Consider the following 24,930-nt stretch of genomic DNA (forward strand, 5'->3'; position numbering starts at 1 on the left):
TGAAAAATGGCTTAGAGCCACTTTCCCCCTCCCTATACCCTGGGCCTGCACCATGTGTGGTTTGGCTGGCTGTGAGGATCTGGCCCCTACATTTTTAAACAGAGCATTTTAAGTTGAAGTTGAAAAGTGAAAGAAAATGGAATATGAAGAGTAAAAGGAGTAGAAAAGTGCTAAAGGGAGAGATTAAAAAAAAAAAGGAGGGAAACAGAATGGCTGGTATTGCTAAGTGTGAAGCAGAGCCCATGTTTAGCAAACTGAAGGAGAACTGGGGAAGTCTGGATTCACTTCCCAGCTACACCAGAGACTTTTAAATGACAACACTAGTCTATTAAGGTCACTTTCAAGGGGATCACTGAGTTCTTTGACCAGCTATACTAAACACATCTAGCTTATTCCCTGAGAACTAAACAGCTTTGCCTGCAACCACTGTCACAGAACCTGAGGTAAGAAGTGCCTTATAGCCCTAATTACCTACAATAGGGACATGTCTGAAAAAAAGGACACTCCTGTCTTGAGAAGATCCACAAGACACATGCATGCAATAGCTTTGGTGCAAGGCTGCATGCATGGAACTCAGGAATGATGCTCTGTACTGTAGCTTCTCCTCTATCATGGGATATAAGAGATCGTGCTATATCACACCATGGTAATGGAGAGCTCAGATCCCATGGTAAATCTGCATTCAGTGTAGACAGGAGAGGGAGGCAGGAAGGGATTTTAGAGCTGGGGGACCCTGCGATTTCATTTCAAAATGTGCACGTTCATCAGGCTTTACTCAGAGTCTCTCTTCACCTTGGTTTCTCCTCTGCAAAATGGAAATATCAATTCCTCTTAACAGCAGCATGGTAAGGATGCATTGGGACAGAGTATATACAAACTCAACAGCAGTACAAAAAAGGGGGGAAAAACCCCTACACTGATGAAACTTCAGCCTCAGATTTAAGTGTATCTTGACAAATAGATGACAAATAGACAAAGGACAGGTGTTACTAGAATTATGATTCAGCATGTGTCCAAACATGCTGATAAAACTTTAAAATTATTAGCTGGAAAAGGTGGATGATCTTACTGGAATCTTGCAATATCCATTATATCAAGTTGTGTCACACTATGCAAAGTGCCGGAGCAGGAATGCTGGGCATATGGACAGAGGTACAAGGGGTGCAAATAATAATTCTGAGCACCTTCAGCATACCTTGTCCTTCAGCCTTTGTCGTAGGAGTCTCCCAGGAATAAATCCTACTCTTCCAGAAAGATTGACTGGTAAGCAAGAGTCTAAAAAAGAAGGAATGGAAAGAGGGAGAAAGAAACCTAGAAGCAGAGATAATTCCCATTTATAGCCCTTCAAACCTTGCCAACCATGTCTAGCAGGTTTAGTAGTATCACAGTACTGGTAAGTGTTGTGACCCATTTCTGCAGCATATTTGCAGAAGGTCTATATGATATACCCACCACTACTGCTTTCATGGTGGGAGATGATGTTCAGTAGCCCTGAACATGTTCCTCACCACAAGCTGAAATCCTTGTTAGAAGTGCCCAGGGAGATAATCCCAAAATTTCCTGACTCAGAAATCCTCAAACTGCAAATTTGTGGGCGCTGTCAAACCCCAACCTCTGGTACTTTTCCCCAAACACTTCCCAGACCAGTGGAACACTACTCCAAACTTCCTAGGTGCCCAAAACCCCTTCAAGCACTAAGCATTATTCTCCTTTTCATCCAAACCTAGGGCATCCTTTCTCCTAAGTATGAACCTCCAAACTCCTTTCTGAGGTTTGGAATAGCGTCAAGCTGTTCCACTTAGTGCCTCCATGTTGCTGCTACTGCTTTGCTTGCCTCTCCCCTCTGTTACCACTCTCATTAGATATTAACACAGGGCCAAGCCCACCCCTTGCCTAGTCCTCCCTGTAGCAAAACAAAGCAGAAAGAAGAAAAAGAGAGGGAGAGAGAAAACAAAACAAAAAGCCCCAGTTCCCACTCTGGCAGAGATTTTAAAACACAGAGTGCAATTATGAAAAGGTTATCCAGATGGGACCCAGAGGGCGGGTGAGGGGAAGGAGAGCTGTCATCCAAAGGGAAAAAAATCAGATGTATGGTAGCCCTATTCCTATAATATGATTCCTATTCCATGTGCAAATGTACAATGCAACGATAGTTCTCTTAGCCAGCATGGGCTGGGTTAATTGGATGTAAGGAATTTTTTTTTAAATAACCCATTCATTTGATAAAATCCAGCCTCAGTGATCACACCAAGAACAACTATTTCACTAAAAAAGCTTGTTTCTAATTGAACGAGATTCCTTGCTACTTTTAACTCTCTACCCTACAACACTGAAAAGCCAACCCTGTTAGGAATATGATTACAATGTAAAATATTAGGCAAGTGCTTTCACCATTTTCAAATTTTCTTTGTATTTAAACAGAGCTGGATAATTTTTTTCTGAAACAGCTCCTTAAAAATTCATTCTTGGAAAGAAACCCGACAGAAAATTATGATGTAAAGGGTGAATAACTGAAAGGCTGAAACCAACGGAGTGGAAATGACCTTTATGATGTCCCAGCACAAGCACAGGGTGTTGCCATAAGCTTTACCTGTACTATGTGGCCACACATAATATGTAGCTGTTTTACTACTGCTATACTTGAAGCTGGCTATGAAAGTCAATTTCAAAGATATTTGAAAGGGTTATAATGACTGCGGAAGATGCTAAAATGGTATTACTTATTAAAAATCCCCCAAACCATTACTTACTCAGAAACTCAGAGAATGACTAAACCCCTGTCCTTACCATAAATGAGCTGAAACCTAACATACCAAAGGTGCCAAATTGAGTTGCAGTTTACACTTCTCTGTCTGAGGCTAATTAAGTTTCTGTCACAAGTTACAGCAGTCCCAGGATTACCTGAAATTCATGTTGCTGGCACAACCCAGCATTCAAAATAGCTTGCTTCAGCTACTGCTATGTGCTACCAGGATTTTTTTTTTATGGCAAGGGAATCTCAGAATAGGCTCAGAGAGAGTCCTGGTTAGCAGCTTCTTTACATATTTTTCTGCTGCTACATGGACACAAATTGGAGATAGAGGAAGAACCTGAACTCTACGAAAAAGTTACCCATCAAATTCTGTAATTTCCAATTTTGCACAGGTAACTAGGAGAGAAAAATAATACAATACAATCAAAGTGCATTTAAATGCTTAATCAGGGCATATCAGAAAGCACAATAAAGTAACAATCATTGATCTCAAAAGGTTAAATTCAACTTTCTCACAGTACTAAAAGGTTAAAGGTAGTGTGACAGGCAGGTGTGTGAAGGTGAATCTAGATTTGATTTTTCTGCATTTTTCTGATATCTTATTCCAAGTACATTTTTTTAGGAAATTTCATGAACTATTCTCGGCAAGTTACACAATTTTTCTACTCTAGTCTATCAAAGTGGTGTTCTAATGTAACGCACTTCAGTGCAAGGGCATATTTCCGTGAATTCGGATATCCCTTCCTACATGTCCTTTACACGTGTTGGCAGATCTGACCGGAGCCGCGGCCGCAGCTGGCTCTGAATGGCAGATGTCCGCAGCGCGGTTATGTTTTGTCTTGGCACCAGCCGTGCTCCCCCCTCCCTCCATTGCTAAAACTGCGTGTGGTAGTAGATTGCGTTGTACTACAACCCTCAGCTGGTGCAAAGCAGCTATTTTAGTTCTTCTATAGTAAGTTAGGCAGCAAACTGTACAGTCCTAAAATTGACCTAGAGAGGGACAAAAAAAAAGGCGAGACACTATTCCATATCTAACTAGGACACAGCTATTCAGCTATTTAGATAGAACAGGATAGGCAGAAAAAGTGCAGCCAGGATCCTGAATGTTTGACTTGGGTGTCCTAACGCTCCCAACTCTTTTTCCTCCCTCTCTCCTTCTCACTCCTTCCACAAAGTCTGCATTTTATTTATTGATTGGACGTACTTTACAGATCGGAGGGCTCTTCCCCTCACCCCCACCCCATCCAGCCCCCCGGCTCCTGCAGGAGGAGGAGTAAGAGGGGGAGGAGGCAAAGTGGGTGCATTACGAGCTGATTGTGCTCTTGCCCCGACCTCCAACAGCCTGATCTGCCTTTGAAGTTTTCCACCCCTCGACTTGAAGTGAGATCGATTACAGAAGAACAACAGGGACAAAGAATCTGCTGCTTTACGTGCAGCCACTTTCCCACGATCGGGGCAGCAAGCTCGACAGCAGCAAGAGATCACCGCTGTCCCTTATGCTCCTCCTTGCCACCATTCAGAAAACATGCAGCCCCCGCCCCGCTTCGCTTAGGAAAGCTGGGGGGGGATTACAAAATTGAATCACGTTGGTTAAGAACAAAGCAACTAAAGGGCGAGTAGCACAGTCTCGGTCTTTGAAAGGAAACAGAAAAAAAAATCGGTGCTGAATATTGGGAATTGTGTGTTGGGGAGGGCGAATTTAAAGCGTAGATAAATTAAAAAACATGGATTAGTGGCAAAGTTTTGCGAGAGGCAAAGCAAGCGCCTCCTCTTCGGGTTGCTGCAGCGTTGGGGGCTCGGCGCAGGCACCGGGTACCGAGCCCGGCGGGGTCACAGCGCCCGGCAGCGTGGCCGCGGCGCTGGGGAAAGGGCTGCGGCCAGAGCCGCCCTCGAGAGCGGGGCAAACCTTTACCTTTGTGTCTGGTAAACGCGTGTGCGTGTGTGTGTGAGAGAGAGAGAGAGAGAGAAACTACCTCTGGGACAGTCTATAAACCGGGAGGGGAAGGAGGGCGGGGGGCGCCGGGAGAATTTTAAAGGGCAAAGCAAAGATGTTAAATGCCTTACCGAGGCGAGCGGAGCCGGCTCTGTCCAGGCCAGGGCCGGAGGTTCTAGACCTTGCCTTGCCACAGCCCGCGGGGATGCCCCTCCCCGGGCGCCTCGAGGGAGCCCCCAGCCCCGAAGCTCCTCCAGCTGGCCCCCGGGCCCTTGTGGCGGTTTTCCCCTCTGCCGGCCACCCGCCGGGGCAGGAGCCTCCCGGCCAGCGAGACCCGCCGCCTCGCCCACCCCGGCCAGCCTCAGGGGAGCGCTCACCGCCCCCCTGCCCCTGCCTCAGGACCTGCCAGCCCGGCTCGGCCCGCGGGGGGGGGGGTCGGGGACCGGGGGGCACGGGCTTCTCTTCCCTCCCTTGCCCGCCAGGAGTGGGGAGAACTGTTGCTTAAACTCGGTTTGAACCCATGGCGCGCCGGCTGGCTTTTTCCAAAAAGAAAAACGCGGTTAATGTGTCACCGGGCATCCAGTCCATTCATAAAAAAAAAAAAAAAAAAAAAGGAAAAAGGGAAGCGGCGGCAGGGCGCAGGGACCCCCAAAGAAGGCGGCTGCGGCGGGGGATTTCCTCCCCCTCCCGGCCGGCCGGGCTCCTCCTCCCCAGACTGCGCGGCGTCGGGGCGGCGGGCGCACGGGACGCGGACAATCAATAGCCACGGTCACAAATTACCGCAGGAAGTGTTAGCTGCGCACCAGCTCCTGAACAAGACCCATGGCCTCCCGCTGCTGCACAGCCACGAAGGGCTCACCCACCCTCCCTCCACCTCTCTCTTCACCCCCGGCCGGCGAATTCCGCCCGTTCAGGGGACGGGGCGGGGGTGGCGGGGCCGGGCGGTCGCGGTGTCACACACAAACCCACCCCGAGGGAGGACCGGGCCCAAGCCCAGGTGACATGGGGAGGTCGCCCACGGCCCCCAGCTGGGGCGCGGAGCTGGCTCAGGAGCCACCCGCACCCCCGGCGGACCCCGCGGACGATGACTAAGGCCCCTTGTCCCACGTGGGCGGCCACCGCGCCCCCTCCCCCGGCCGCGCCCGGCTGACACGGGGAGCGCTGACTCAGCGCCCGCCGCCCCGCAGGCTGCCCGGGCCCGCGCCCCCGCCCCGGCTGCCCAGGGAAGCGGTGGGGGCTGCCCGAGCCGTGCGGATCGCTACCGCCCCGGTCCCCCGCCGGACCACCCGGAGCTGAGCGCGTCCGGCTAAGGAGGGGCGGGCACCAGAAGCGCCGCAGCGCTTGAGGTGTTCCGTGAACGGAAGCGGGGTGGGGGTGTCTGGGTAGTAAATAAATCCCTAAGAAGCCGTGGTGGTGTGGGAGACTGGTGGGCAGTGGCTTCTGGGGATATTCCTGTCCTGCAAAGGCTTCGGTTGCTGCTTCCAGCTGCTTTCCTGGGCAACCTCGAGCTGCACCGCCGGGCACCGGGCCGTCCGGAAGCGGGGCCCCTCTGCTGTCCCCTGCGCTGCCACCCAAGCCCTTGGAGCGCTTGGTGATGGCTTGAGGAAAAAGCTGCCATTTAAAAAGAAACTATTTCTGTTCCTTTTGGTTGCAAAAGTCCTGTCCTTACGTGGAGGGGAATTACCTGTTCCCTTTTGGGTTTTTCTTTTGGGTTGACTGTTTCTACATATGGAATGTTAAGCAGGTTTAATTTGATAATGTCTCTAAGTATTACAAAACCAGTATTTTCATGCTGTTAATTACATTAGCAAAGTGAGTAACAGTCCCACTTTAAATGTGTGCATTTATATAAGCATAATTATACCTCCCTGGTATGTGTGCACTCTGGTACATCTGTGTGTGTCACAACAGGTAACCAGGTCTTGCACAAAATCTGTTATGTTGTTTTATGTGAAGATGCATTATGGTTGTTTTAACTTCCAATAGAATAAAAGATACAATGTATATTATAAAATATATGTTTATATATATCACATGCAATGTATATTAAATACATACATTGCTGAAGATAGAAATATCACAAGTTAATTGAGTTGTAAAATACAAGCATACAGTTTGGAAAACACCTAAGTCAAGGGTGCCAGCTTAATCAAAATTCATCTTCCATCTTGGCCGTCTTTTAATTAAACATTAACTTTTTTTTCCTCCTGCAGTTTCTTTCAACACATAAGATGTTTTTTTGTTAAACTCTTCAATAGTTTTGCTATCCTTCTCAAGCCTAGGGCTTCCTGTATTGGTAACTACATGCTATTCAAACCTCATATTGAACACAGAATATGCTCATGAGATTTTTCTGTTACTATTTTATCATTATATCTTATTGTTAGGCACATATTAATAAAATTGCACAACATCCTTGTGGCTGTGCAGCAGCAGGAGGCCATCAAATAAGATTTCTGATCAATACTGAGCCATCCCAAGACCCAGAGTGCAACTACTTCACCTCAGTGCTCAAATTTGAGATCCTTTGCCCTCAATGGGGTTCCTCGTTCTCTCCAAAAGAAGATGCAGAATTGGCCCTTTGTGCCTTTAACTGCAGAGCTTTGAGGTCTATGTCACAGTAGCTTGGGGACTGGTACTAAATCCCCAGCTCAGGTGTTGCTAGTAGTAATAGCACAGCAGGACCTTGCTCAGCATAGATCAACCACCCAAGGTAGAGCTTAGCAAAGCTGATGCAAGTTTTAGAGCCCATGCTGAGCAGCTTGCTGCTGTGTGCCTCCTGACAGGAGACACACTACCTCACTTAAGGTAAAACATGTTTTTTCTTCATTCTCAAGTCCCTTCACATATTATTCCTCTTCTCTGAGGCCAATGCAGCTATTTCAGTTGAGCAATTTGCTTCCTCTTCACCTGCTTTGCCGCTATGTTTTTCAAAATCACACGAAGATAACAAAACCGTATTTTCTCATTTTCATGGTAATGAGGTCATTTTAAATCTGTGAAGAAAGCTTGGACCACAAAAATATAAATACACCTATTACCTGTTTTGCATCATTGGATTGGTATCCTTGATCTGTCATTTGTTTCCACACACAGATATAAATATACACATGGAAATAAATTCTGTAGTTGGAAAAAAAAAGCCGATAAAACCTACTTTAAAAAAAATTAAGTGATATTAAAGACATTCAATATGCAGAACATTACCAAAAGTCTTGAACATGCTGTCACCACAACACCATTAGTCTACATCCTTAATGTATGTCCCTTAACATACATCTGTACTCAATGTACCTTGTAATTACCTCATTATGGTTAACTACCGCTGACCCCTGCGTGGAACATGTTAACATACTTAGCAACTGTGAAACAGTTAGGGAAAAGCAAGAGGAGACTTTTCAGAACAAACCTACAATTCCATTGACATGGTCTGGCCACAGAGTTAGCATCATGGGCTCTACTTCCATATTTAATTCATTTCCATTCCACAAGTATTTCTTTAATCAGCAAAACAAAGACACAGCTGTTACGTGACAGATGAAGCAAGTCAGAAAAACTAACCGTATGTAATACAAGGACCAGGTAGTGATCAGATCTGGTATCTACAACTCAAAATGAAGTCCATGAAATAATGTCAGAATTGTATTTACTTATTTAAACAAAATTCTTTATGGTACTGTTACAAGAAATAATTACCAAACTGGGCTTTACCGCTGAGAAACCACTTGTTGCTTTTCTCCCACCCCCACTTGCCTCAAATCCCAGGGCAGTGCTGTTGTACACAGTCCCACAACCTTGGGGAAAGAATAATGCATTCCTACCTACAGCCACAGTTCCAACTCCTGGCTTTACCCGTGGCAGTGACAGAGCAAGCTGAAAACTTAGACACTGTTATGATGGATTCCAGTTATTCCAACTACATCTCCAGGAACGCTTCCATCTCTACACCAAAACAAAATCATAGACTCCCTTCTAGTATAAATATGGTTTAGTTTTCATGAGCAAAATTCCTCCATCTCTGCAGCCTCCAAAATTAATTATCCACCTCTTCTTCCTCCAAACATGATTTATCCTAGCTACATTCATTAACTGAGCAGCTATCTTAGTTGCCGTTGTTTCTTTAACTCTTCTTAACTTCTGCCTCCTATTGTTTCACCCCCCTCTTGTGAAGTAGTGAGTGGTGAGCAGGAGCATAGGACAGCTGGAAAGCAAAGTCCTGTGTACCTGGTCCATTAAAGAGATGAAGCTGGAGCACCTCTGGGTGGCAGGTGGGAGAAAGGAAATGATCAGTCATGGAACTGGTTCTAAAAACCCATATTTTCCTTTAAAACCCTTGAAAGGGTCTGAAATCCTCCAACCTATTTGGAAAACCATTAGGACTGGCAACTCTGCTAATGGTTCTCAATTGCTTGTCTTTCACTCTCTTGCCTCTTGTAATGTCACTGTTTCCCCTTGCGAGGAAGATTTCCAAGCCATACAACACCTGAGTTTCTAATGCTAAAAGAAAAATATAATTTTGTGGTTTCTTTAAGCATCATAAAAGAACACCAAAGACCACACACCAACAGAAAAGCTGCAGCATTAGCAGCTGGTGAGTCAAGGCAATTGTAGCTCTGATTAGCTCAAATGTCCTGCCCCGCTGCACCACTGCCACTGCTCAGGGAAGGAGAGAAACCAAGAAACAAGCAGGGCAAGGGAGGTGATTCTCCTCCTCTGCCCCCTTCTTGCGAGACCCACCTGGAGTACTGTGTCCAGCTCTGGGGCCTCCAACATAATGAGGACATAGAGTTTTTGGAGCAAGGAGGGCCGTGAAGATGCTCGGAGGCTGGAGTACCTCTCCTATGAAGACACACTGAGACAGTTGGTGTTGTTTAGCCTGGAGAAGACTCCAAGGAGACCTTACAGCAGCCTTCTAGCACCTAAAGAGGACAACAAGAGAGCTGGAGAGGGACTTTTCACATGGTCCTGAAGTGACGGGACAAGGGGGAATGGCTTTAAACTGAAAGTGGGTAGGTTTAGGTTAGATACTAGGAGGAAATTCTTGACTGTGAGGGTTGTGAGGCACAGGAACAGGTTGCTCAGAGAAGCTGTGTATGCCCTATCCTTGGAAGTGTTCAAGACCAGGTTGGATGGTGCTTTGAGCAACCTGGGATAGTGAAGTATGTCTCTGTCCATGGCAGATGGCTTGGAATTACATGATCTCTAAGGTCCCTTCCAACCCAAACCATTGTATCATTGTAAACAGCACAACCCCTTCTCCTACAGAGACAGATCTTCCTTCTGCAAAAATCAGTTCTGTCTGGCTTCCTTTCTCTTCACTTACACAAAAGGGTACCAGCCCAGTTTTGATCCCAGTAATGCCCTAGAAAATTGGAGAGAAAAGGTCGTTACAGGTATAACACACAGTTGGCTGTTGGAGAAGGTGTAGGAACTAAACTCATCTCAAATTTAGGAGCTGGGAGTGGGGGCAACCACCTTTCTGCCACCCCTGTGCTCCCTCCCCAGCATTTTCTAGGAGCAGTGAGCTGGACACAGCTTCCATGTGAAGGGAATCACTGCAGATTCAGCTGGAGAAAGAGGAAGATGTGGACTGGGCCAGACTGGCATCAATCACCAGGAACATATACATTAAGGAAAAGCTGTGAGTTCTCAACAGTGTCAGATTGTAGCCCATGATTTCTGCATTGCGTTTCTTTTTTACAAGAGCTTTTCCAGAGGAGGTCACGATTACTTTGCTCACTATAAATGAGCAGGGTAGGGCTGTTATTATCATGCATGCATCCTGCAGGAGGGCAGGAAGTGTTAAAACAGGAAGGTGGGCCCAATGAAAAGGCTCTAAATGACCATATTTAAAATTTTTCCATCTCACAAGTTTCTCGGACTCTGACTCTTGATGTTTTCCTTTTTGTTGGGGAGACAGGGGGTCAGCAGCTCTGTGCACAGTGTTTGAAATAAATCAGTTTCTCCAAATTCAAACTCAAATTCAGTATCTCCAGCAGCAAGTCCCTAACTAAAAGTCATGACCAGAAGTGGGGTCACAAAAGTGTAAAGTGAAGTTACAAGCTTGGCAGAAATGAAATTATTTAAGCAGCATCTGGGGCTGCAAGCCCATCAGAAGTGAAACTATAATGTTTAGTATTTTCCATTACTTGTGCACTTTTTCTGAAGCTCCGGCTCCTGGAGCCCAGTGATCTTCTACTTACATGTAGAGATAAGGGAGCAAAGAAAAAAACTATGAAAAAGTGAGATAAATGTGTTCTTATGGCTTTGAAGGAATCACCTGGGGTGAAAAGGTTGTATTGGGTTTGATTTTTCTTAATTTTCAATGGATTTATTTTTCTTAAGTCATTCAGTACTGACAGTGCTAAGTGGAAAAGCTCCTCCCAGGACAGGTACCACCTTAACAATTTGTGCAACTTTGTCACCTCTTACACATTACTCTGTCCACCTTTAAGACTAAAGCTCAAATGTTCTAGGGTGGCAATGCATCTATTTTTGTTACGGCAAATCATTCACTGCAAAGACAAAAGCCTTGAGTATAGCTGTCTCAAAGGCGATATAGTACATATTTATTGCAGTACCTTTCTAAATCACGATAAAAATTGAATTAATTTGTCTTTATTTTTTGCTGCTGCAATGGCATAGAAACTCATAGCTGTACCTGAAGAAAGAAGTGATGTTTGAAAGAAGTTAGAGAATTACTGATGCTGAGACTTGTGTCATTTTATGCCATTAGTTTCTTCACAAAGCTGAGTCTCCTTGGCCTTTGGTTTCCTCATGTATCAAATGGAATAATTTATAATTTACCTGACAGCAGCTATGAAATAATTAACATTTGTAAATAGTTTCAAAATCCCATTGGATTTTGAATATCAAAAGAGTGCAATATATTTATGATCTCTGAAAGTATAGATCACAGAATCAAGATTGGAAGAGACCTTCGAGATCATGTAGTCCAACCATCAACCGAGCACTACCATAATCACCCGTAAACCATAACCCTCCACACATGAGTGCCACATCCTGATGCCTCTTGAACACTTCTAGAGACAGTGACTCCGCCACATCCCTGGACAACTTATTCCAATGCCTGACCACTCTACCAGTGAAATTTTGTTATCTAATATCTAACCTGAACCTCCCCAGTGGCAACTTAGGGCTATTTCCTCTCATTCTATCACTTGAGACATGGCAGAAGAGACCAATCCCCACCTTGCTACAGCCTCTTTTCAGGTAGTTATAGAGAGCAAGGAGATCTCCCCTGAGCCTCCTTTTCTCCAGGCTTCCCCCAGCTCTCTCAGCCTCTCCTCATGACTCATTCTCTAGACCCTTCACCAGCTCCGTTGCCTTTCTCTGGATGTGCTCCTGCACATCAATGTTCTTCTTGTAGTGAGGCGCCCAAAACTGAACACAGAACTCAAGGTGCAGATTCACCAGTGCTGAGTACAGGGGGACAATAACTGCCCTGGTCCTGCTGACCACACTATTCTTGATACAGGCCAATATGCCATGTGTCACCTGGGCACACTACTGGCTCATATCCAGCCAGTTGTTAACCAGCACCCCAAGTTCCTTTCTGCTGAACAGCTCTCAAGCCACTCTTCCCTAAGTCTGTAGCATGGCATTGTTGTGACCCAAATGCAAGACCCGATGTGGAAAAAAATTGTGTTATTTTACTACCAGCCACTTTTTGTTAGAATTTTTGTGAATAAAATACCATCTTTGCATCAAATTACTTGGTTTGAGTAGTAGGCTTTTTCAACTCTTCCCATTTTTTAAGGTATGCTCTATGTCTGGTTTTGCCCCAAAGTAAATGTGTATGGGTGAATGATGAAATCCTTGAAACTTTTAAATGGAAATTATGAGACAGTATGAGCTATCATAGCATCTCCATATATGTAATGTTTTGTGATGTGTGTGTATGTGAGTATTTCCTTAGTGTTCAGAATGACTAGCTATTATGCCCAAAATAGCCTTTGTACTTTACTTATGTGGTTTTTTTCTTGACAGTCACACTGAGTCTTCGTAGTCAAAATTTCCTAGCCAGTCATGCAATCGAGTACAGATCAGCTGTGTTCACACTGCCAAAGACAGCTTGTACCACAAAAGCTCTTCAGCTTAGCTCCTTCTCACAACTTCCTAAGAACAGCTTCATAAAGGAGGCTTTACGTAGATGTTTTGGCTATTACCAAGACCACACTTTCCAGTAATATAACCTGCCTTTCTCTGAAAAGCTAGCCAGGGAGGGGTTACCCAATTGTCTTTGGAGGTGAAGGGGGAGAAATCCAGAAGCGAAGATTTCTTATCACCCACCATTATTTTCCCAGGGGGTGCACAAACCTCTCTCTCTCCATCCAAAACAAGCAATCTACCAAACACCAAAGAGACAATTTTTGCTTCTCCATGATGTTCTGGCCAATGGTGATGCTTTACCCTTGGTTTTTTTCAGCTCCTGGGGCTTGCTTCCCTCATTTGCAAGTCTGGGAAGGTTGAGAGTAAGGCTTTAGCAGAGACACAGGTCATGACTCCAGCCTCTGGGAAGATGGATCTTTGGGGAGCCAGGGAGAAAACTGGTGTGAGACCTGTGAGCACCTGGTCCGTAGGTGGGATCCAGGCAGGAAGCACTGTGCCTACCTACATCTCAGAGGTGCCTCTGGACAGAGCAAAGGGGGGCCAGAGCCACTGACAGAAATAACTTCTGTTTCTCTGTGCCTTACATTTGGTGGTAGTAGATGTAGTAATTAGTTGAACAGACAGCAAAAGGCCAGTGCTGCCTGGCTTCAGCGGAGCGTGTTTGCACCCCAATCAATACAGCCCCCAAACAAGAAAAGAGTGGTTTGGTAATAATTAGACTTTCCACAAATATGATTTGTTTGTCTTGAAACAAACCACATCCCATTTAAAATCCAAAATGGCTTAGATTTTTTTGTAAAGAAACTTATAATAATAAACCCCCAAATGGGTATTATTCCTGTTTGTAAGAAAGTGGTTCTAGAAATCACCTTTCAAACAAAGGAAACACTGACTTGTTATACAGAATTAACTGGAAAAAGTTACTGATTGTCCAGTCAGCCATTCGGGGGTGTGGGTGAGGGGGATGTTTAAATATAGAAATAGTCATAACTACCATGACTTCTAAAATTAAAAAGAAAAAAGAGCAAAACAAACAAAAATTTACAGTGTCAGTGAAGTTATTCACTGGAAAGTGAGGATAATCCATGCTCATAAAAAGCAGAAAATAACTTCATGCAGTTGGCAGTTTTATTATAGGAACATAGGAAAATGGTGACAGAAAATGGTATTTTGATGCTGATTGTTTTATTTGTGCCTCTTTCTCTATGTTTTCTTTTCACACATCTGAGCATTTAATACACCCTGTCAAGTAATAAGCAAATGGAATGGTGTGAATTAATTCTCTTTCATTTAAATGTGCATCTTAATTAAGTTTATTGGTAGGAGAATTGACATCTTGAAAAATTATTTTCATTTAAGAGATGTTAAATTTAAAGATGAAATTTAAAGAATATCAAGTAGGAATGGCATTTGTTTTCCTTAACTGACTGGGAGACATAAAAATGCATATCCCATTGACTTTTAAAAGACCTAAAAATTAAAATAAATTAAAATAATTAAAGAACCCTATTAATTTAAACTATTACTTTTTAAAGTACTGAATCTGTCAATAGAAACAAAACCCAAAGTGGTAGCTATTATTAAAAGTGTATTCCACGGGGACAATTACAGGTTTCTATTCCTAAAAAAAGAAAACTTTTAAAGAAGAGTTAATGGAAGGCATGGTTTATTATTTTTGAGGGTGGAAGGAGACTTGGTCACTGATTTTTGTTTTATTTTTATTTAGTTTTAAATAGAACCCTCTAAATATTTTTCACACAGATAAACTGGTAACATGGAAGTATTTGCTGGCTTTATGAAAGACCAAAAAGATTGACTTTTCCTCTGGCATAGCTTCATCGTTAGTAAAAACAAAACAAAACACACACACTAAAAAAGCTATTATTTCACCAGCTTGGGTTTGGTGAGTGCCTGTTGAGTAGCACAGCAGAGAAAGGTCAAAGTTTATATTGAGCTGGATGCTTTGTGGGGTCTCTGAATTATGCACCAGGGCTTGAGCTGTCCTTTCCTTGCACATCCCTTGCCCCTGCTGCCTTGCTTCCTGCTCCTGCTTGCCTCAGCCCTGAGAGGAGAGGAGAGGAGAGGAGAGGAGAGGAGAGGAGAGGAGAGGAGAGGAGAGGAGAGGAGAGGAGAGGAGAGGAGAGGAGAGGAGAGGAGAGGAGAGGAGAGGAGAGGAGAGGAGAGGAGAGGAGCTGGTTTTGACCCAGGATAAGCATCACTACTTGCCATAGTGGGTGTTTGTCACAGGAGAGAATGTGGTGCTGGGGGATGGGGCAGATGAAGGCAGTTTAGAAGGGAAACAAAACTGGAGGGAAATGAGTTCTTGTAAAATAAAAGTTGAGTGTCTTAAGATATAATAAGTAAAATAGTCCTTCTCCAGATATAGAGAGAAAGCACACCAGCACAGTGGATAGCAGAGAAGCTACGGAAACATGGATTAAACCTTTAAAGGGAGAAAGAAAAAGAGGAATTAAAAAAGCTCCAAAGATCCTTTCTTTTCCAAAGGTGAGCAAAAGGCAGTGTCAGACACAGCAAAGCATCTTCCCTCTGTGTGCCTTTTATTCCATTCCCAGAATCTGTGTTTCCTGAGTTTCTCATTTTGAGCCACTGGGGGCCGAGGAGGGGGTAGAGGAAGAGGAGGCAGCTGGGTCACTGCTCCAGACTGCTCAACCTGAGCCTGGTCTCATCTGTGGGGCTGCCCCTCCACGCTGACCCCTGTGGAGGCACACAGGGTCCCAGCCACACAGTGAAAAGGTAAATTTAACCAGCTGCTTCTCAGGAGGGCTCCGTCTGGCTGGCAACACATACACCACATGCCTACTGACATGGTCTCCAAAACCAAAACAGCAGAGGAAGGGGTAGGTATAACAGGTATAAAATTCTCACAGGCTTGAGACAGAAGAGCACCATCTTCTGATCCTCTTCTCTAGAAGTGTTTACTCATTCTGAATTCACTGGTGAGTGGATAACATATAGACATGGCTGGTCCCATTTAGTAACCAGGGCTCTGCCCACCCCACAGTAAGGAAGCCAAAGTCTTTCCCTGGTGACTCCTGATCCTGACTAGGCTGGAGTTTGGATGGCAGGAGGTGGTCATAAGTCCCATCACAGTAAGGAAGAGATTAAACCTAAGTATCCCAGCCTTAGGTAAATGATCTAACCTCTGTTGTGTTAACCGTAACATATTGGTGCCCTGGCTTAGTAACCAATCTCCAGCAGAAGAGAAGACCTCCTTGTGTTTCTGGAGTCAGTGTGAGAGCAGCCTCTCCAGGGTTACAGGATGCTGTGCTGGCCTCTCGCAGCTCTCCACTGGGCTGACAAGCTGTGTGGGGTCCCCAGGGAAGCAACTGCTTCCTTGGAGCAGAAGCAGCAGCAAACATCGTAGCTGAGAGGTGATTTGGATTGCACTCTGGAGTCAGGAGCTTAAAAACAAAACACTATAGTGAGCAACTCTTGGGTGCCTTTTTTTTTTTTCCCCTCTGGACCCATGTATGCAGTTTTGAAAAGGCTTTTGAAGTTGGCTCAGTCCTGTTTTAACCAGCATATTTTTAAACAAACCTTTGTACTTTGTATCCATGGTGAAAATGATTAAAATCACCACTAGTTAGTTGTGGCTGTGCATGGGACTGACCACGATTACTGAAACAGAACAAGACCTAAGGCTGCTAGAAGTTGCCCCTCTAACTAAAACTTTAACTACTTATTTAAACAGTTTTTGTTTATTTTGATGATAATGATGTCCTGGTATCAGCAGAAAGAGCACAAGTCTTGTTTCTATTTTTGTAAGACAAATACCTGCTTCAGCTGAGCTACAGGACAGCAAAATAGCTATATTGTAACCTCCTTGATGGCACACGCAGTGTCTTCTGTGCCCAGCATTCTTTAAGCACAAAATTTAAACTGGTTTACTTAGTAAATAGGGTGTATTGGAGGCTTTTATTAATTTATATTTGTGGCAAGGTGCAGTTGGAGACTCATTACCTTAGATGTAGGATGGAGTCAAGCAGAGATGAAGACACTGGTTCTTCCTTCCTCCTCCTCCCCCTCCTGAGCTTTGCATGTCTTGAACTGCTGCCTAACTAGGCTTGGGACCTCAGGCCTGTTTTCTTGTCTCAGAAATCAATTCCACCACTGTAAGCATCTTTAGATCACATTGCAAGGGCTATTGTATGAATATGCATTAATTCAATTAGCTTACTTGTCATGTAGCTATTGTGTACAGATAAGCAGTGGGCTTGTACATTTAACCTTTAACACTGTCATGTGTTATGATTTGGATTTTTAATGGCTCAAATGTCTCCTCTTTTAATAAAAGCATTGGTGGCTGTAATGTTTTTAACTTGAGTGTAACCCCAAATAAAATTTTGTTGCAGATTACCTAGTGCACATGAACAGATACAAAGTAATGGAGGTCACTTACATCACCTTAGTCTGGAACACGAGTATAGCTCATGAAATACCATCCAGTCCCCAGCTTCTGGCACTCATGGCTGCACTGAAGCATATTTGCCACTCAGATTTGCCAGGGCAACATTCCCAAGTCTTCTGTCTTTAAGAGCATCTTTTAATCTTTAACTCTTTTGTAGTCTTCTTGAGTGACATATGGCAAATCATTTTACCTTTTCCTTCTCCTTTTTCCTGAACTACCCAGTGAGGATAGCATTCAACCTCTGAGGACTGTAGGAGACTAAATTCACTAGCGATGTCAAAGTGCTCTGAGATGCATGGGCAGTAAGTCCAAAGCATATTTAAAATTGAAGAAATGTCTGATTCCATCTCCAGCTGTTTGCTGTGGCTTCTCTGACTCCTAAAAAATTGTTGCCATAGAGACTTTAAAAGCTGCTGCTTTTGGCCCTTGCTTTTATCATCACTGTACTTTTTTCATGTCATGGTTCAGAGTTACACCTTTTCTTTAATCAGATTTCCTCTAGCAAAACACAGCTTTTTCTTCAACTTCTCTACTCATGAAGAAAGAGTGCCTTGCATTTGCTTGCATATAAACTTTCTGCAATTTTCTTTGGTTTTACATGACTGTTTAAAGTTGAATAGATGGCTTTTATGAAAATGTTTTTTGTATTTTACCACATATTACGTTTTTGTATTTTACCACAATTCTGAAGTGATGACAAAGGACATTTCAAGTACAACAAAAACCCAGGAGGATTCAAGTTTCATTCACCTTCCTAAAAAATTATGATGTATGCCATTAATGTTTCTTTCCCCACAGTGTTTGCTAGTAAAAAAAAAAAAAATCCTCTTAAGAAGATAAAATAAAAAAATTACATTTATAGTGCATGAGCTTTCCTTTTATTTTTGCAAATGCACTTTCCAACAGAGCTCAATCTATTTGTAATTACTCAACACTACAGAATCTCTCCTTGGGCAGAAGATTAGATAATAAAGTGTGTATGACAAGCACCAATCCTTAAAAGGGCCAGAGAAACAGCACCTAAGATATCAGTAAGAGCAAAAATTCTACTTGAAAGAATACACTGGTGTTTCTACTTACTAACTTATCAGCTTTGCTTAAATTAACTATGACTGAAGTATGCTCTACCCTTTTCCTCAATTAACTTTTCATTCATTCACAAATTCGTTGGGCCTCACCCTGGAATGAGACCCTTCATTCTTCAAAGAGCCAGGATGACCTGCTACAGTTTCCAACTAATCAGAGAAACAAAAAAAGGCTGAGATTAAACCCCAAGGAAGCCAGGCGATGTTGGAATTCACTTGCAAGAGTAAACATTGTCACTTACAACAAGCAGATCTGCAGATATTTAACAAACCCCAGGGTGCTCTATACAATGAAGATTTCCGCATTTGATTGCCATCTTCTCTGCCAGAGGAGTTTTCTTAGGTCTTTATCTAATCAAAAAGTTATCTGGTGTGTTAGACAAAAGAAACTTTCAGCGCACTTATAAGGGTTTAGACAACGCTCTATGTCCCTGTCCATCGCAGTCAGCTCTGATATTGTTAATCACAAAAATCACATTAAAATCATAATTCAAACAAAATTTGAGACATAATCTATGTGTGCAATAGGTCAATTTATGTGTGACCTTTATTTTTTGGTAAGGAAAAAAGAAACCCACTTAGAATTTATTGTGGTTAATGCTACTATTTCTGCAAAAGCCTTGTAAGAACTTAGCATTAATTATCCTTTTACAGAAAATATTTTTTCAGATGTCTTTTCATTAGCAAGCGTGGGAATTGTGCACTGACTGAATACTCAGAGTTAAATTGACACCAGTGTTACAAATATCCTGAGAAAATAAAAATATGGCTCTGGAGTCAGAAAGCTGGTAAGACTTAAGAAAAAATTTATCTGACCTGCAGGGATGATGGAATCTCCCTCTGCTGTTGATTGTGGTTTTCATTTTACTCAGCAGAACGTTCAGTTTGGTCAGAGCTACCTGGAAGATGACCATCAAAAAGTGTCTGTCAAAGAAAGATCTAAAAGGAGAAAAATTATCAGCAAACATGGGTATGGGCGGTGAATTTTTTTTCATAACTACTATGTTCATACAAGAAAGGAGATAAAACAAGGGAGGAAGAAACATGAAATAGAATGTGCTAACCATGCATTACATATGTCAAGAAGAATGAAAACAGGACAAAAGAGGTGATCAGATCAATGGGTTCCATGCCAGAATCATCACAACACACATAAACACATCTTCAGTGATTGTTTTGACTCCCTTTAACAATAAGACATTTCTTCCTATTGCCTTTGCTGTATTCTGGAGAAACAATGGAAAATGAATAAGTCAGTAAACTGAAAGACAGAGATGGAGAAAATGGACAAGCTTCCTTGGACAGAAAAGTCTGTGTGTCCCAAACTCTTCTGGGATGTTTAGATGCAGATTAAGAGAAAAGTCTACAGTGTGAGGAAATGGAATTGCTTGTGTAAGTGTGCAGTAGCTTTTGTTTTATGTCTGTATCTTTAAAGAACAACAAAAAATATGTATGTAGGTATGAATGCATGTATGAATCTATCTATCTATCTATCTATCTATCTATCTATCTATCTATCTATCTTTCTGCTTACCTGCCCACTTACCTACCTACCTTGCTGTAGCAGTGAATAAGAAGAGCATTGCTTAATGCTTTGTAGGGTGAAGTAGGGTGTTTGTTTTTGTTATTCGTAAGACCAACCAAGGTAGCTAGGCAAAAGAGAACAGCAGTGAGGTTCAAAAGAGTCTCCTTCAAGACAGATGGCTGCTGGAAGTGGATTGGGCCCTCCCAGAAGCTGTTGTCTGCAGTGGGTCACCTAAACTCTCCTGCAAGTCCTTCCACTGGTAGAACTGGGGAGTGCTAAACAGATGGTGGGAAGTATGAAGCAGGCAGAGATGATGGATTCTTTGGTCAGCACAATTATATCTGAAAGTGGATGTCTGCCAACCACCTTCACTGCACTGAGAAAATGAAAACTGCAGCAACTCTGTGACTGAGGCAGACGACTTACCTTCCATTTTAGCACAGCTTGGGTAGTCGCAATAAAATTTTAAATGGCAGTTTGACACTGGGGTTTGCTTCTTAAAACGCAACACAAATGGAACCTGTGGTTCCTCCAGAACAACAGCATAGGTCCTGATCTCATGTAAGAGTGTTAACTCTGCTCCTGCTAATCTAATCATCCATAGACTGTAGTGGTAGTGGTAAAAAGCCCCAAGGGAATAAATAAGGACTACTGTGCTGAACGAGAGTTTGTACAGGCTTTGCACTTTTTGCAATATATGTTGACATTTAGGATGAAAATTAACAGGATAGTTGTCTCCATGCAAGCAGCAAACATGTCTCAGACTGCACATTTTCACAACTGACTTGTAAATCGGTTTCAAGAGTTCATTAGCAGAGACATATTAAAACCGCTATTGTTTCAGCCCTTTTATTCTTTCTTGTTTAAAATTTTATGGAAGATTTAAAATTGCCTTCCTTTGACTTCAGTTAACCTAGTTACTCCGTATTTCTCCATACAGGTTGTGGAAAGCAGGACTTTATGAGAAATTCAAACTGTGCATGAAGAGTCTGTTAACAAATACATAGTGCCAAATTATTATGTACACAGGACCTCTGCAGTAAAAACAAAGGGAATGTATGGCTGGGAAGAGGAATAGATTTTGCAGGGAATGTGTATTCCCAAAGGAAGTGGTAACTTCCATAAACTCTTGAAAACCCGTTTTCCATACCCGCCACTCTCACCACCTTCTTCATATAAACTGGGGTGTTCAGTAAGACATAGTTTTCTGGCCCACTATGCCATGCTATTATAGCTGAACAAGTTGGGTGAAAAACAGCCATGTGAAATTTTCACAGCGCAGCACACACCAATACAAAGCCTTGCCTTGGTTTCAAATTTCTTCACCAATCCCAAACGCAGACAAGCTTTATTGAAAGGCTTGTTAAGGTTCACAGACCACAGGATGAGTTTGTGGGTGTGCCAAAGAAAAGGTCTGAAAGAGCAAACAGAAACTGGGAGCAGATCTACTTTGGGCTTTGCCATGGGCTGTCTGTGGGTCTTGGTCAGCTTATCCTCCTTCTCCTCTGTGTCTCAAATTGCACTGCATGAGTAATGCTGCTGAACTCCCTGTGTCCCCAGAGCATCAGGAGGATGAATGGCTGGGAAGCCCTTTAGATTAGTGGAGTGTTAAACTAGGACTAGAGCTGGCTGTAGACTTCCCAGTAGAGCTGTAACAGCAAAGCTCCAACAGAGACCCAGCTGGAGAACCCTTTTTCTGGTTTGCAGAAGTCATCATGAGGAAAATACAAAATATTTTCCTGAAGATAATTTCTTTGACTTCTAGTGTGCACCTTTTCATGGATTTTGCCTGGATACCTGTGGCTGCTATTCCACTTCCTCTAAGGCAAAGGAAATAATTGTATAATTGTAAAATGCATTTTATCAATTCGATTCTCCTCCTCATTCCACCAGAGTGGAGGGCGGAAGAGAGGGAGGTTGAGCGAGCAGCTATGCAGCATTTCATCTCCAGTTGGGCTTAAAACCACAACAACGGAGCAGGACATTGGAAGGACAGAGCTTTGGGTTCACCAGCAAGAAGCAGGCAGAGCAGGCAGCTTTGCTCCCATGTTCACAGGCAGACTGGTGTGTGTACGTGCACGGGGGAAGATTCCTATTTGTTGTGCTACAGCTCCTTACAAATTATCATGAAGTCACTAACAGGAATTAGTCTGTTAGGAAAGTTGTGAACCTGGGTTCAGTTTTATTAGGGTCATTTATCATTTTAGCAATTACTTTACCAAGAAGCATGTAAGAAAATATGCTGACAAAGAAACAAAGAAAAACAACAGGGTAAACATGAACAACACAGTTAATACTTATAAAAAAAAATCCAAATACTGATGTTTTCATTCAGGTAGAACTATGCTGCTCTGGATCACATATCTATAATTTCATGAAAAAACAGCATGGCATGAAAAGCAAGTCCACTGACTTCAGAGAACACTTCGTTGTAAATATCAGTAAACACACTAATCTGTTTGCTAATCTATGTAGCTGTTTGGAGAAATGCAGCTATTTAAAAATGTGAGATTGTGCTAAAAGTATTCAGGTGTGCTACAAGTAATCATATATAATAAGGTATCTCCCTATGACTCTGTATTTAATCAAGCACCTTGCTTGCACAAGCACTTCGCTGTTTAAATTCCATTATTGCCTTTTAGTGGAGCTATGTGGTTTTTGACCATGTTATTAGAAGTTTTTAACATATCTTGTTGTTTTGTCTATAAGCTTCATTTTTATATTGCAAGTCTGCAAAGCCCTACCCACAAATTCCTGGTATCAGCCAGAGGGAAGAGAGCTTTTTCATGTCTGTAAAAGAATTTTATTGGGTATTAAGAAAACTTGCTGCAGCCACATTCATTGTGGGGTGATGAAATCAGAGGCTTTGTGACAATCCCAGTGAAGTGTCAAGATATTGATTACACTGAGCGATTTTGGCCAAATTTCATTTTGCAGCAGCCACAGCAAATGCTGTCCAATACACTCAAAAAGGGATTTTCTGCTGTGTATGTCTAGACATACAGTCTAGAGGGGTAGAGAAATAATGGATACAATATCTGCAGCCAAGCAGTAGGAAACAGGGAGGTCTCTGTTATCTTTACTTCATATTGGATGAAGTGAGTCTGCTGCAGGTTAAGATTGTTGAATTACAGTGGATATTGTTCTGATATAGAGCTCCATATCATAAAAAAAAAAAATTTAAAAAGAGCCAAAATCAAGACTATCAGCTACACATAGGGCCACAAAAATGATCAGAGGGATGGAACACCTCTCCTACGAACACAGGCTGAGAGAGTTGGGATTGCTCAGACTGAGGAAAAGAAGGCTCCAAGGAGACCATAGAGCAGCTTTCCAGTATGTAAAGGGGGCTTATAAGACAGATGGGGACAAATTTTTTAAGTAAGGCCAGTTGCAATAGGACAAGGGGTGGTTGTTCTAAACTAAAAGAGAGTAGATTCAGACTAGATATGAGAAAGACATTTTCTACAGCGTGGATGGTGGAAAACTGGCACAGTTTGCCCAGAGAGGTAGTGGATGCCCCATTCCTTGAAATATTCAAGGTCAGGCTGGATGGGGCTCTGAGCAACCTGCTCTAGATGAAACTGTCCCTGCTCATTCCAGAGAGTTGGACTAGATGTCTTTAAAGGTCCTTTCCAACCCAAACTATTGTACAGTTCAGTATTTTCCCAAATTAGGGGTACCTCCAGCTTTTTGATACATGCATATGATTCTCAGCATTTCTGGGGGGAAGAATTCATTCCAAAATGTGTGAGCAGAAGCCAGAAGGTGTGAAAGGAATCGTTTTTGTGGGAACTAGACATGGTCTGGGCCAATGAATTTCTTCTGCTTAAGGTGAGAAAGATCAGAGGCCATGTGACAATCATAGCAAAATGTAAAACCCATTCATTGAATCTATCCTCATTAGAAGCTTCAGGTACCATTTCAGTGTTACTGGCTCACATACATGTGCACATGAGTGCACCTGCACACACACACTTTCAAACACATCGCCATTTATCCTGCAGAAAAAAAAAAAAACATAAGACACCATTACCTGTAATTTTCAAGTTTGAATACCTGGACAAAAATAATCATTAGGGTTATAACGCATATGCAGGATAGCTTCCAAAGTGGAAGGTTTGCTATGAACAGATCCAGCATTCACTTTATAGCTCCTCCTCAAAACTTCACTGTTTCTCTGTTTTTATCACCACTAAATACCTTGTAAAGATAATTAATCTAATTGTATTATTATTTACAATATCTGTATGATACCACTTAGGAAAAAGTTGCTGTTTATACCTTCTGTTTTTACATTTCAGGATAGGTGATATGTGCTGATTAAATATGATGACATGTGCAAAACTTGTCAAATTAGGTGAGGTACATCAAGTATATTGTTTTACAGAAGATTTTTTTTAATACACCATACTTCTTTACCATTTTCTGAAAATACAAGTATATTTTCCAAATTCATACATTTTATCTCAACATAAATCTGTCTGGAAGATGAGTCTTGCAGATTTATCCCCTGTGTATCAATAAGGAAACTGAGACACAGGCCTAGGTCTTTGCTGTTGTAATTCTTACTTGCAATCTAAAAAAGTCCTAAGGTTCCCATGGAAAAGACATACATGGAAGAACTTTAAGTAAGTTACATATTTATATTATGCCCTTTACTTGTAAACTTCATACTGATTAATTCACTCACTGACTGACTGTGATTTTTTATGAGCTGTAGAAATTTTCTAGGACTGTGATATAGCTGTGACACTTTGAAGCCGTAAAACCCAATCCTCTGCCTTGTGTCATGGGTTCTCCGGGTGTGATAACCACATGTTAAACACACACTTAACCTCCCAACAGTGCATGTCACAAGGCCACTAACATGTGCATGTGCCCCAACGGAGCTTCGAAGAAGAGGAGGGAGGCAGGATTACAGTACTGCCGCTGCTAATGATTGCTTTCCAAATAGGTCTGTGGTCATTGGCTGGGCAAGGCTGGAAAACTTCTAGTGTAGTTGTTTAGACTACTTGACGGGCTGATATATAGGGACTTCTTTGTACAGTGCTGCGAGTGTCTTCATACTGA

General features: G+C 42.8%; 1 protein-coding gene and 1 long non-coding RNA gene across 5 annotated transcripts in view; both read right to left on the reverse strand.

Moving 5' to 3' along the window:
- Window positions 1-7,815, reverse strand: part of HMGA2 (high mobility group AT-hook 2) — a 151,329-nt gene extending 143,514 nt beyond the window's left edge. Inside the window, exon 1 of one of the 2 annotated variants that reach the window (XM_048302271.1) lies at window positions 7,727-7,815. The gene's annotated coding sequence lies outside the window, so the exon portion shown is untranslated. Of the gene's footprint in view, window positions 1-4,816; window positions 4,856-7,726 lie in introns of those variants that run through there. The other variant, XM_048302272.1, reaches the window with a different exon arrangement.
- A 1,613-nt stretch (window positions 7,816-9,428) lies between these two features.
- LOC125325590 overlaps window positions 9,429-24,930 on the reverse strand; it is a 68,041-nt gene continuing 52,539 nt past the window's right edge. Inside the window, exons 3-5 of one of the 3 annotated variants that reach the window (XR_007203415.1) lie at window positions 19,149-19,231; window positions 15,980-18,699; window positions 9,429-9,604 (exon numbers count right to left, since the gene is read on the reverse strand). This is a non-coding gene — a long non-coding RNA (uncharacterized LOC125325590). Of the gene's footprint in view, window positions 9,605-15,015; window positions 18,700-19,148; window positions 19,232-24,930 lie in introns of those variants that run through there. The other 2 variants (XR_007203416.1, XR_007203414.1) reach the window with 2 other exon arrangements.

This window comes from Corvus hawaiiensis, chromosome 4 (assembly GCF_020740725.1).
Source record: "Corvus hawaiiensis isolate bCorHaw1 chromosome 4, bCorHaw1.pri.cur, whole genome shotgun sequence".
In the NCBI taxonomy this organism is placed as follows: Eukaryota; Metazoa; Chordata; class Aves; order Passeriformes; family Corvidae; genus Corvus; species Corvus hawaiiensis.